The sequence below is a fragment of the Miscanthus floridulus genome, chromosome 14 (assembly GCF_019320115.1).
Source record: "Miscanthus floridulus cultivar M001 chromosome 14, ASM1932011v1, whole genome shotgun sequence".
Lineage (NCBI taxonomy): Eukaryota > Viridiplantae > Streptophyta > Magnoliopsida > Poales > Poaceae > Miscanthus > Miscanthus floridulus.
The window spans coordinates 55,142,325-55,154,398 of NC_089593.1; positions in this window are offsets into that span (position 1 = coordinate 55,142,325).

The following is a 12,074-nucleotide window of genomic DNA, read 5'->3' on the forward strand; positions in this document are numbered from 1 at the left end:
TGAATTAGCTCATGACCCAAAAATAAAAGTTGTTAGTCTACTCACATACTACAACTTTGCTTAAGGGTGCTTTGCCATGCAAAGACTCTATGACTTAGTTCAAACTAGGTCAAACATACCACTTTAAATTGATGACTTACACAATAACTAGGACTTAGAGACCAAACTAGCCTTAGTAATGAATACCAAAGTTGTTCCTTATGCTATTATAAACATGTTTAAGGTATTCCCAAGGTTGCACACACATTTCATACATTGGTTACATGTAAACCCTAACCTAAGTAAGGCAATTCAGTAATAACACATGCAATATAAGCCAACAAAAGGATAGTAATTGAGATGCTCATGCTCATGCATGCTCATGGATGCTTATGCTCATGCAATGTCAAGGTTAAATGCATGCTTAACACCTAGGGTGTTACAGCCACCTCTTCAAAAAGTTTTATAGAGGGTTTGATGCATATATTCTGACCTGGCTACCCTATGATGAAGATGAGGACAATGAGTTGGTCTTCCCATTCAAATTTCGATTTAAATCAGGCTGCTCAGACGAAACAATAGTTGCAATCTTCAATTCTTTCATCAAACCTAGTGTTCTACCAGCCGAATTTCATCATGGTCGTGGCAAAATGTCCACAAGATCTTTTCTTCCAGGCAACCTTCCAACCTATGAGTTTTACAACCCTTCTTTCATAGCTCGTCAATTTGGTCTTGGTCAACTGCCCCCTAGCTATTTTTCAAAGATATACTAAAACCGAGAGAAGGCATCAGTGAGGCAATGGAAGCTTCCAGAGTTTTCCAGTTAGGATCAAATCTTCCTTCTCTCTATCTTCATGAATGGACCAGAGCCACCTTCCTGGTGGCAAGAATGGCACTCCCATCTCTTCTGTATGCCAGTCCATCCTAGCTGCATAGCTCTGGATGAAAATTTCACTTCTGACAGTGAGGTAACTAGTTCACTCTTTTCTTCCATAAAGATCATCTACTAAAGTCTCTTTGCCAACTCATCTAACAGAATCCCCCTTGTAGGATGCTGAATTCAATCCCCCAAATGTGGACAAAAAGGGCATGCCATAGAGTATTATCCGCCATGTCCAATCATAAGACTGGGATCAACTACCCCCACACTGAAGAAGCTAATGAAAACCTAGGCTGCTCCTACAATTGTAACATATCAATCCTCAAAACGCAAAGCACCTCAAGGTTTAATCTAGAAAACCACCACCGGGAAAAGATTTCACAGAACAAGAGCATCAGCTGCTCAGGTAAAACAATCTATCTTCTTTCCAAAATGATGGTCGATTTCTAATCCAATTCCTTTTCTTATAGTTGTCTACCATTGCATCTCAATCGGCTCTAGGCGCTAAACTATTGTCCCATGCGTTTGGATTAGCACCAACCAGACCTTCATCGGTTGACCTCCCAAAGGAACTGATTATGATTGAAACAACCGATGCTTCCAAAATAGTAGAAAATGAGAATCCTTCCACTTCACCTCCTGATGCTGCCAAGGTATCTCCTTAAAATTCTTGATTTTCATTCAATTTTCATCTCTCCCTGACCATCTCACCTCATTAGATGCTACATAAGGAAATATCCATGCGAGAACAGAAAATCAACAGTCCATCAGTCGAAGGCGACACTGTTGATGTTGACACCCAGACTGTCAATTCCCTAGTTCAGCAAATAATCGATGGTAAGAAAATCATATATGTATTTAACCTTCTACAACAAACTTGAATTGAAAAATTTTCCTTGATGCTTGCAGATACCAGTGTTGAAAGTCCAGAGCCGATGCAACTAGATATCATTGGTGCATCATCAGCTATTCCTTCTCCTCAGATAGAACCAGCCATCTCCCCCAAAGAAGCTTTGTCAGAGGAGACCAAAAATCAGCTAAAAGACATGCTGCCAATGCTTAAAAAGGATTTAGCAGATTTGGTCCAAGATGCAGATCCGGTGAGAAGAACTTTTCTAGCCATTAAGGGTAACTTACCTTCGTATCTTGCTAAAGTTCTGACACCTTTATCCAACATTGAGGATCAAGCTCCAAGAGTGAAAAGGGCTCAGAGAAACCTAGCTGATCGTGAAGCTTTATTGGCCAAGAAGAAATCCAACAAACAAGAGGCCAAAGAGCTAGCACAACTAATTGATGATTTGAAGAACTCCCCTTTCAAGATTGAACCTAAGCTGAACCAACTCAAAGCTAAGTGCGCTAAACTTGAGAAAGACCTAGAGAATGTGAAGGCTGCCATCGATCATCATAAGTCCAACCTGGCTCAAATACTTGATGCCATCAAGCAAAAGAAATAGGAGATGTTGACCAAAGTCAAAGAGGGTAAAGCCATCCACAGCAACCTCGATAACATCCCTGGATCAGCCAAAAAAGATAGGCAACAAATTACAGAAGTTGATGCCATCCGGCTAAAAGCTTTGAAGGAAATCCAAGATGTTTTGAACATGTAATCTAAATGTCACTATTTGTAATATATATCCTATGTGAAACTAATGAGAACCAGCATGTCGATCTATTTATCCCCTGATTCGGCTAAAAGAGCTGATTTGAAAATAGCCAATCCCAGACTTCTGACTTCAATCCAATTAAGTCTAAAAACACAACCTCCACTAAGAAAACTCTTCAACTTCTGTCCTCAGTTATCAACGCCGCATTCTCTTCGGCATTAGTGGAGCGGTGCTTCACCTTCTATTAATTGTGGTTACCTTTTGCATGTCTTGAGATATCCGCCACTTCGCTTCATAGCTATAAATAACACCTGAGAGCCCTGGATCTCAAACACACACATCTCACAACTGCTTCTATTCTTTGCACTTCTCCTCCTTCACAAACCATGTAGTAGTTCCCTTCTCCTTCCACGATCTCAACCAGCACCCATGACAGGAGAGGATCATCATGGCAAGCGCGTAGCAGAAGATCTCCCAGAGGAGGAGGTCCTGGTCGGTCAGTGGCTCCGCCACATGAGGCATGACCGAACGCTCCCATCCATAGCAAGAATCATCTACTAATGCATCTATAGGTTCATCCTCAATGACAGACTTCTTCCTCCTCTCAGGGCCAGCGAGCCATCCAACGCCGCGTCCGCTGCCGCACTAGAATCATCAGGGGACTCATCCGACTCCTACACCAGCGATGATGCCCGACACTTCCTCTGGGAGTGGCAGGCGGCAAAGGACCATTACTCTAAAGCAACTTAGGAGAACAGTCAGCTTGAGAGCCACCTTAAAGCCTCTCAAGCCACCCTCCTCTCCGCTGAGGAAGAGGCCAACACCGCACAGGAGCGGTTGGCTAAATTTGACGCCATGGTGGTAGGTAAGATGATCTTCACGAAAACCTCCATTCTCACTCCCTCTGCTTCTAATCTAACAACCCGTTTATTCTTGTGATTGCCAGCCCTGATGGTCCAGTTGGAGAACCTCCAACTAGCGGCGAACATGGCTATGGCGGCCCCTTCATCAACGCCCACCTCCATGATGTCCCGATGCGCGTCCAGGAGATCGCCCTTCATGGCGTTCGCCATTGTGCGTCAGTGTCCCTGGCTACGGCGTAGGTCCAGACCGGGTACGAGCTCCGCACCATGGAAACCGGCTTCCCAATGGGCGACAACCCCGAGTTGCACGAGGAGTTAATCAAAGAATTTGACGATGCAGCAGAGGCCATCATGTACATCATATCCGCCTAGGATGTGATAAATAATGTCTTTGATTAGTTTGTACTTAGGGGCAAACTGATCAATAAACAAAACTTTTGTTTTTTATGAATGTGTCTCTGTGAATGCACCGTGAAATGAATGTCTTTGTGTGTTTTTGCTCTATAGGCGATACATGTCGCATCAGCTTTTTCTTTAGGGTTAACTCTTCTATTTTTTGTGCTATAGGCGATACCCTTCGGTATCGGCTATTACAACCAATGACTAATATATCGGCTATCAAGCATTAACCCAGACGCTAGGATAATACTTCTTTAGATATTTTCCATTGATCGCTCTATCAAATTCTTCTCTCCCTTCTAACGTTTCCAAAATGTAAGCATTGCCAGGCGCACAACGACTAATCCGATAAGGACCTTCCTAATTAGGTGACCATTTGCCAAACTTACTGTCCTTAGACCCAATTGGCAATTTTAGTTTCCAGACTAATTCTCCTTCACCAAACTGCTTGTTCTTGACCTTTTTGTTATAATGCCTTGCAACCCTTAACTTATTGGCTTCAATATTCTCAAGAGCACATAGCCGATGACAACTTAAGTCCTCTAAATCATCCATCATTAGATTCTTGTGGACTTCGGCTGTCAAATCATTCTGTAATGTAACACATCTTGATCTAGTCTGGATTTCCCAAGGAAGAAATGCATTATGCCCATATATTAAATCATAAGGTGATGATTAAATCGATCCATGGCAAGCCATTCTGTATGCCCGCAATGCCTCATTGAGTGTTAAGTACCACTTCCTTGGTTGCTCCTTAATTTTCTTCTTAATCAATATAATCATAATTGGATTGGACACCTCTGCCTGGCCATTAGCCTGAGCATAGTAAGGAGAAGAATTCAATAACTTAATTCCCATACTAGTAGCAAAATCTCTGAACTCTTCTGATGTGAACATTGTCCCCCTAATCAGTAGTAATAGTATGAGAAATTCCAAAACAATACACAATATGTTCCTTGACAAAATCAACCATGTTCTTCGAGGTTGTCTTCAAAGGAATTGCCTCAACCCACTTGGTAAAGTAATCTATTGCTACCAATATAAACTTATGTCCTTTACTTGAAGGTGGAAAAATCTGGCCAATTAAATCAATTCTCCAACATCGAAATAGCCATGGTTTAATTATTGGATTCAAAGCTGATGCAGGCGATTTCTAAATATTACCAAAACGTTGACAATCCTAACACCCCTTGTAATATTCAAAACAATATTCTAGTATTGTTGGCCAGAAATATCCAGACCTATGAATAATCCATTTCATCTTATAAGACGAATGATGAGCTCCACAAATCCCTTCATGTACTTCACCCATCAACACTTTAGCTTCTTCTTGATTTAAGCATTTAAGCAACACCCTATCGACTGTCTTGTAATATAACTAATCATCTAACAAAACATACTTAGTTGATTTATACCTTAGTTTCCTGGTACCCTTCTGTGATGGATTCTTAAGGTAATTGGCTATTTCAACTCTCCAATCATTAGTCAAGGTTTCACTGCTTAAGATCTCTTGAAACACTCGATAACCTGATGCACTCTGAGCTAACTGATTAGCCTCTTGATTCTGTGCTCTTGAAATATGCTGAAGAGAAATATGGGGAAACTCCTTGAGTAACCTCTGGCATTCATCATAGTATCCCCTCAGAATATCATCTTTACATTCATATAGGCCGATCAACTGATTAATAACTAGCTGTGAATCTCCAAATACTTCAATTGACTCAGCCTTTACTTCATGAAGAAGTTAAAGTCCCTTACGAATAGCTTCATATTCTGCTTGATTATTGATAGTCATTGGTTTAATTAGAAAAGCAAACTCAAAACTTGCTCCCCGAGGTGAAACAATAACAATACCAATGCCACCACCTTGCTCGCACGATGATCCATCAAAGAACAATATCCAAGGTATCAGTTCTACATAGCGAATATTTGGTTTATGATGCTGAGTAATAAATTGGCTATTACTTGCCCCTTGACTGCTTTAACCGATTCGTACATTAAGTCAAATTTCGATAATGCAAGAATCCACTTACCTATTCTCCCATTTAATATTGGCATTGATAACATGTGCTTGATCATATCAGCCTTAGACACAACTGTACACTCAGCCAATAACAAGTAACGTCACAGCTTAGTGCAAGAGAAATATAAGCATAAGCCTAACTTTTCAATAGGAGAATATCTTGTTTCTAAATCCAAAATCCTTCTACTTAAATAGAAAACAACTCATTCTTTTCTTTCAAACTCTTGCAACAAGGCTGATCCAATTATTTGGCCATCGGCCGACACGTACAACTTAAAAGGCTTACCTTGCTGAAAGTAGACCAACACAGGTGGACACTTCATATATTCTTTTATCTCCTCAAACGCCTTTTGTTGTACGTCACCCCATTTAAATTCTTGATCATTTTTCAACTTCAACAAAGTAGAAAATGGCATAACCCTTTCTAACAAATTTGAAATAAACCTTCTGATAAAATTCATTTGTTTACACCAAAATTTGGTAAGCTTATCCTAGAAAGGAAGAGATCGGCCGATGATGTCAAAAGCAAGAAAGTTTCCTAATTAAGGGATATTTATGAGCCGGCCAGGAAATGTTATTTAATAAATTTGAGAGAGACATGACATCTAGGTGCATATCAGGATGAAAGAAACAAGGACACGTATCAAACAAGGAAGCTTCATCAGCAAGGATTCTGCATAAGGGAAATTAGAGTCCATGTATCTTGATATTTCTTTTTGTTATCTAGTCGTGTTCATTTAGGACTCTTATCAGCCTAGGGTATAAATATAAACCCCCGGCTATTGTAACAGGGACATCTCACATCAATCAAAATCAGTCTTTACTTTTTTGGCTGACGCCAACCCTTTGGAGTAGGAGTAATGTAGCTTTTCAGCAAGTTTTTCAACAAGCAGGGCTGCTTCGATCCGGTCAACCTCTGGCTTGTCTATGAGTACCGCCATGGCTTATACTTTTGTTTGTAAGGCTGCATCGGTCCGGCCGACCTCTTATGAGCTCTAGTATAAGTTAGTTATCGATCCTTATTTAGTTCAAGTACGGCTGCATCGATTAAGTTCGACCTCCACTGCTCGAATTAGATTAAGGTCAAGTTATCGGCTCTACCTAAGGGTGGCATCCTTTGGGTAGATTCATTAAGTTACTGATCTTGCTGATGTTCTTGTTGTCATTAGTTTCAGCAATATCAACCTGCCCGATCGAGATCGATCTAGATCGGCCTCACATCCTTTTAGTCCATCGTTTATTTTGCTATATTGTGATAATTTTTACTTCGATATTGATCATGCATAGTACGTGGCCAAGGCATGTCTGATCTTGAGTAGGATTACTAGCTAGTTGAATCTGATCTATAGCTCGCTATTATGGTAGTAACGATCCGGTCGATCCCCACTGTTAGTACTTTAAATCAGAGTATGCTAGTTGGTAGATTTGCTTTTGGCCAGGCATGATCTTGGTTGTTTACTATGCCTACATCGGCTAAATAGCCGATTGCCCGCACTTTAACGCTCATAGTATGTTTTCATGATTCTATTAAATGTGAATAGATCTGTTTAGTTTAAAGGTTTAATCTGTTATCTTTATTATGGCTGCCATCGATCCGATCGAACCTCACTATTAAAGATAATAGGCTAGATTTGATGAGTTTATAAATCTGTTCATATTAAATAGTCAATTGTTCACATGTTATGCCTCTATCTTCTCTAAATCGGCTATTTTAGCTGATTTGCCCGTGCTTTCACACATATAGCATGTTTTTCATGAACCTATCAATATATAGATGATTTTATGGATTCTTTGGCTTTAGTTTGTTATCATTATCATAGCTATATCGATCTGGTTGAACCTCACTGTTGATGGTAACATATTAGATTCAGAGCGTTTGTAGATTCATTTTTACTAGACAGTCGATTTGTTCGCATGTTATATCCTTTCTCGTTATATCCATCTACTGATGATATTTCTTTATATTACTTATATTAGGGTGTATAGTACTTGTTCTGTCTGGATTAATCAATCATAATAAATTGCTATGACCCATGAGTATCGGTTATTTTGAATTCATACCATCATCATTGCTTTAGCCGATAATCTTCAATTCAGCGATCCTTGCTTTACTCATATGTTGGATATTGACTATTTAGTCGATAGCCCCATTGAATTGGCTATCTAGCCACATATCGGAACTGTCTGGTGCAACATCGGCATGTTCCACCTTAAATTACTGATCTTTTTCTCCTTGTCAATTGTAGGGTCAAATTGATTGGCACGCCTTCGGTCCCAAAACCAACCGATCCTGTGTTTGAAGCCAAGCAGGTCTCCAACCTTGCTCCATGAAGCAGATCTTTCTGGCTTGCTGTGTGTTGATCACATTGCCACATTTTTTTTGTGTCAACACACTTTTTTGCACGCCCGGTGAGAGCACAATTGTTTGATTAGAAGTCAGCCAAAATTGATCATTATGCTGAATCTTTAGGACTATTCTAAGAATGTCATCCATATTGCCAAGATTTACCACCGCACGAGGCTTGCAAGCCAATCCTTCTGTACGTGTCTTTTGCATGGGGCCGGTTGTGACGTGTGGCAACACGTTGACACTCCAAGTGATAAACTCAAGAACATCAAAAGCTACTGCTCCTGTACTCCACCGCTCAAAGAACTATTTGGCTAAGCGCACATAGAGATATTCACTCGGCTTGGTCAGACTACTAGCTTGAAGAAGACTTATATCATACATTGATTTGGATCGGAGAAGATGGAAAGGGACTATATTGGTCATTTATCAAATAAGATATGGTGTGCTCAAGCACATGTTGGAGAAACTCCTAGATGGAATTTTTCATTGGGCAAGCAGTATAAAAGTGATATTTATGGAAGCTTGCCGATGGAGATCGGCTGTCTGAAAATGGAATCAGCTAGGGTCCAAAGTCTTGCTCGCTAAACTGATGCAGCCTCGAAGAGCTGATTTCCATATTGCAATAGCCGATAAATTTCTTGCCGAATGACTTCAAGTTGCTTCATCAGCTTGATAAGGATCTAGGGGCAGGTCCAGAGATCATATTAATGATTATTATAATTTTGGTACAAGGAATCGGTTGTTTAGGAGAAGAATCGGCTATTGGCTTAATTTCAGAAGAAAGCAGCAAGGGATTTAAATTTTAGAAGTAGTCTTGGCCCGAGCAAGTACGGTGACCACACGAGCATATCATCACCGAAACACACCTCGAAGAACAAGCTAGAGGGTCTCACTGTGTAGCAGGCACTAGACGGCAAAAAGCCATCCTGGGCCACATTCAAAAGTATTGGCTAAGTAGAGAGCATGTTAGTCGATACAGTGGAGTAATCGGATTCTTCTTAAAAGCCCAAAGAGGGATATCGGCAGCAGAAGTCCACAACAGTCATCTAGGTAGCCGATACTTCTACAAAGGTAGTCTAAAGAGATGCCCGCTAATATCAGCGCATTGGCTATTTACAATTTGGTGTACGCACAACCAATGTGATCATTCATGTAAGAATATTAACCAATGTCTTCTAGAAATATATTGCTAGGGCTACTGTTAATAGAATTCCTAGCAGTAGAAGGTGCAAGATTCTATTTTTGGAAAATTGGTGGTAGTACTTTGAGAAGCCGTCATGAGATGACCTTATTGGCTATGAGCATTTATAATTTAAAACTGGTAGCCCTCAATGAATATCAATGCAGCTTCTAGTTATATCTTGAATTCTTTCATTGGCTATTGTTTCTTCATACGATAAATAGCCGATGGAGGTAATAACAAAGGATAGACGATGGATGGATTTTTGCTCTGGTTAAGCATATTCTATCAGCTTATTACCTAAGCTTGTTCACGGTGGAATCACAATCATTTGAGAAGTCAAGGATCAGCTCCAATATTGAAAAGTATTCGACACTATTATGAGGCAAGCTGGAATTCACGTATGAAGGAAGTTGAAGAAGAATTGACTTTGCCTACCAGTTACGTAGTTGCATGTGAGCTTATTTAAAAAGTACAAGAGATAAAGTCCAAGTGCCACACATGTGCACATGGCCATGTTGATGCTTGGAGTCTGAAGCTCGGTGCTTGACAGCAGTATTCAATTGAAGCACAAAGCAGAGGTGGGACCTACCTATATTCAAAGGCGTAACATATCGGCTATTAATATTGGCTATTTGATCAAGCTACAGATGTTGTCATCAGCTCAGGAAATAGTTACTTAACTGAAAATCAAGTATTCGGGCCGATGATGCCAACAGAAGGTGATTAGCAAGGATTGTTCAAAGCTGATGGAATCCAGACAATCATCATTGGAAATTGGTATATATAATGCTATCTTATGCATGTGGAAGACGGCTTGCAAGCGTCTTGGAATTCAATTGCAGACGTATGATGGAAACAAGGAAGCCAAGTCCATTAAGTGTATACGTGTGTGTCATGCATGGGGATTCGAAGAAGGATATGGGTATACGTCTATAGTTGATCGGCTAGATGGAGCCGATAAAGTCCAGTCAATCATTTCTGAACCCCTAGTGATCAAATCCATCTTGGGTTCGATACTCAATTTTATTGGCACTTTTGCAAGTCTTGCTAGCCTGGTTGTTTACGAGAGAAAAAACAAAAGGGAAATATTTATATCATATATGCAAGACAGTCACCAGCCAAATGGCAAAGCCAGATCATGAAGCCAATAAAAACTAATAGCCGATTACAATTGTTGACTCAGTTGGAACCAATCGACGAGTATGTGAAGATAGCCGATATCGATGGTTGAAAGCATATTGAAATATTTTATTGCATCAAGTTGATCAACAAGTCAATTGGACATTGGCTTTTAGAAATATTAATGCATTGATTATTTTTTATTCAAAGATTGTTGCCTCTAGGTTGCTTATCGGCTTGCATAAGTATAGTTCATTGGCTGTAAAAACTAAATAGCCGATGGAGCATGGTCACGTAATGAAGAACAAGTTTGAAAGGAAGATGATGTGGACCCTGAGCAGATCATCAGCTGTGCTGGATGAGCAAGAGTGCCGAGAAAAAGGTCCATGCGCTGATCGACAGCTATGCCGACTGCGACTTTTGCTCTCTAGGCATATTGTACCAACAGGTCCCTAAGAAAAGGAAAGCACTGATGAACCATGGCAATTCATCAGCCTCCTATTGCTATTCAATCCACTATGACATGACAAAATGGAGATCATCTGGTGCACATTCCACCTAGGCGAGAATGTGAAGGTAATCACTCGTGACCAGCTGGATATCGGCAAGGGGACAGTGCGGTGCCTTAGCATGGGTAGCAACATGTACCCGTCCTCTAGTGATAGACAGTTTGATCGACAAGGTGGATGGATCCACTGAGATGTTCCTAAGTATGAGATCATGAGGTGGCTAGACACATCTATGGCATGCCAGCGATGGCGTGAACAACACATCGACACTGACTAAGATGGACATCGACATCACAGTGGATGACACGATGAATATGGCCCCAAATGCGTCGAACATCATATGAAGAATTTGGGTTGAGCATGATCTTGAGTACAATGTTCGCCAACTACGGCGAGGGTGAATGAGAAGCGCTGGCACGGTGCAGAGGATGTTGCATGGCCTCATCCAGGCTACCGCCAATCCCGACTTCTTCGGCGATGACAACCAGGACTGCTACAAACTATCAGAGCTTACCGAGCAGGTTACAAAGTACGCCGAGGTAGTCAGTTCTAGGGAGCCGCACACTTTCAAGGAGCACATCAAATCCACCGTCAAGCTAAAAAAACTTCAACTTATGACAGCTGCTGGCACACAAGTCAGTAAAAGCCAATGAGGGCTCTTTTACTATAAGCAGCCAAGAATCAAGAGTCTAGATGCATCACATTGAAATTTATCAGGCTATTCACCTCCATTGGCTGCTCACCCCCATCGGCTCCAAGTATAGATATACAGAGATCAGCTGGGGCCAGTATTGGCTCAGGTTCCACTTTAGGTGATACGTCAGGTGATGGAGCCATCCGGCCTGGCAGACATGACATGGTCGGCTTTGTCACAGCAAAGGTACCTCAACAGTAGACGAACTGGTAGCACCACAGGAGAGCCAATAGTTCAAAATCAGTAGTTGACAAATCAGGAAGAGGAACCAAAAGGCGGGTTAAGCATAAAGCCAATGAGATCGGCCTATCGGCTCCTATTAATATGGTTGTCTTTTCCTACAGCATATAAAGCTCAATCTGAAGATGGAAGCGATAAGCTTGAAAGGCTTGTTCTAAATGGAGGGCAATATAGTAATATATTCTTCAATAAGAGAAAAACCATCATGAGAGGTTGCGTCAGATTCACAAA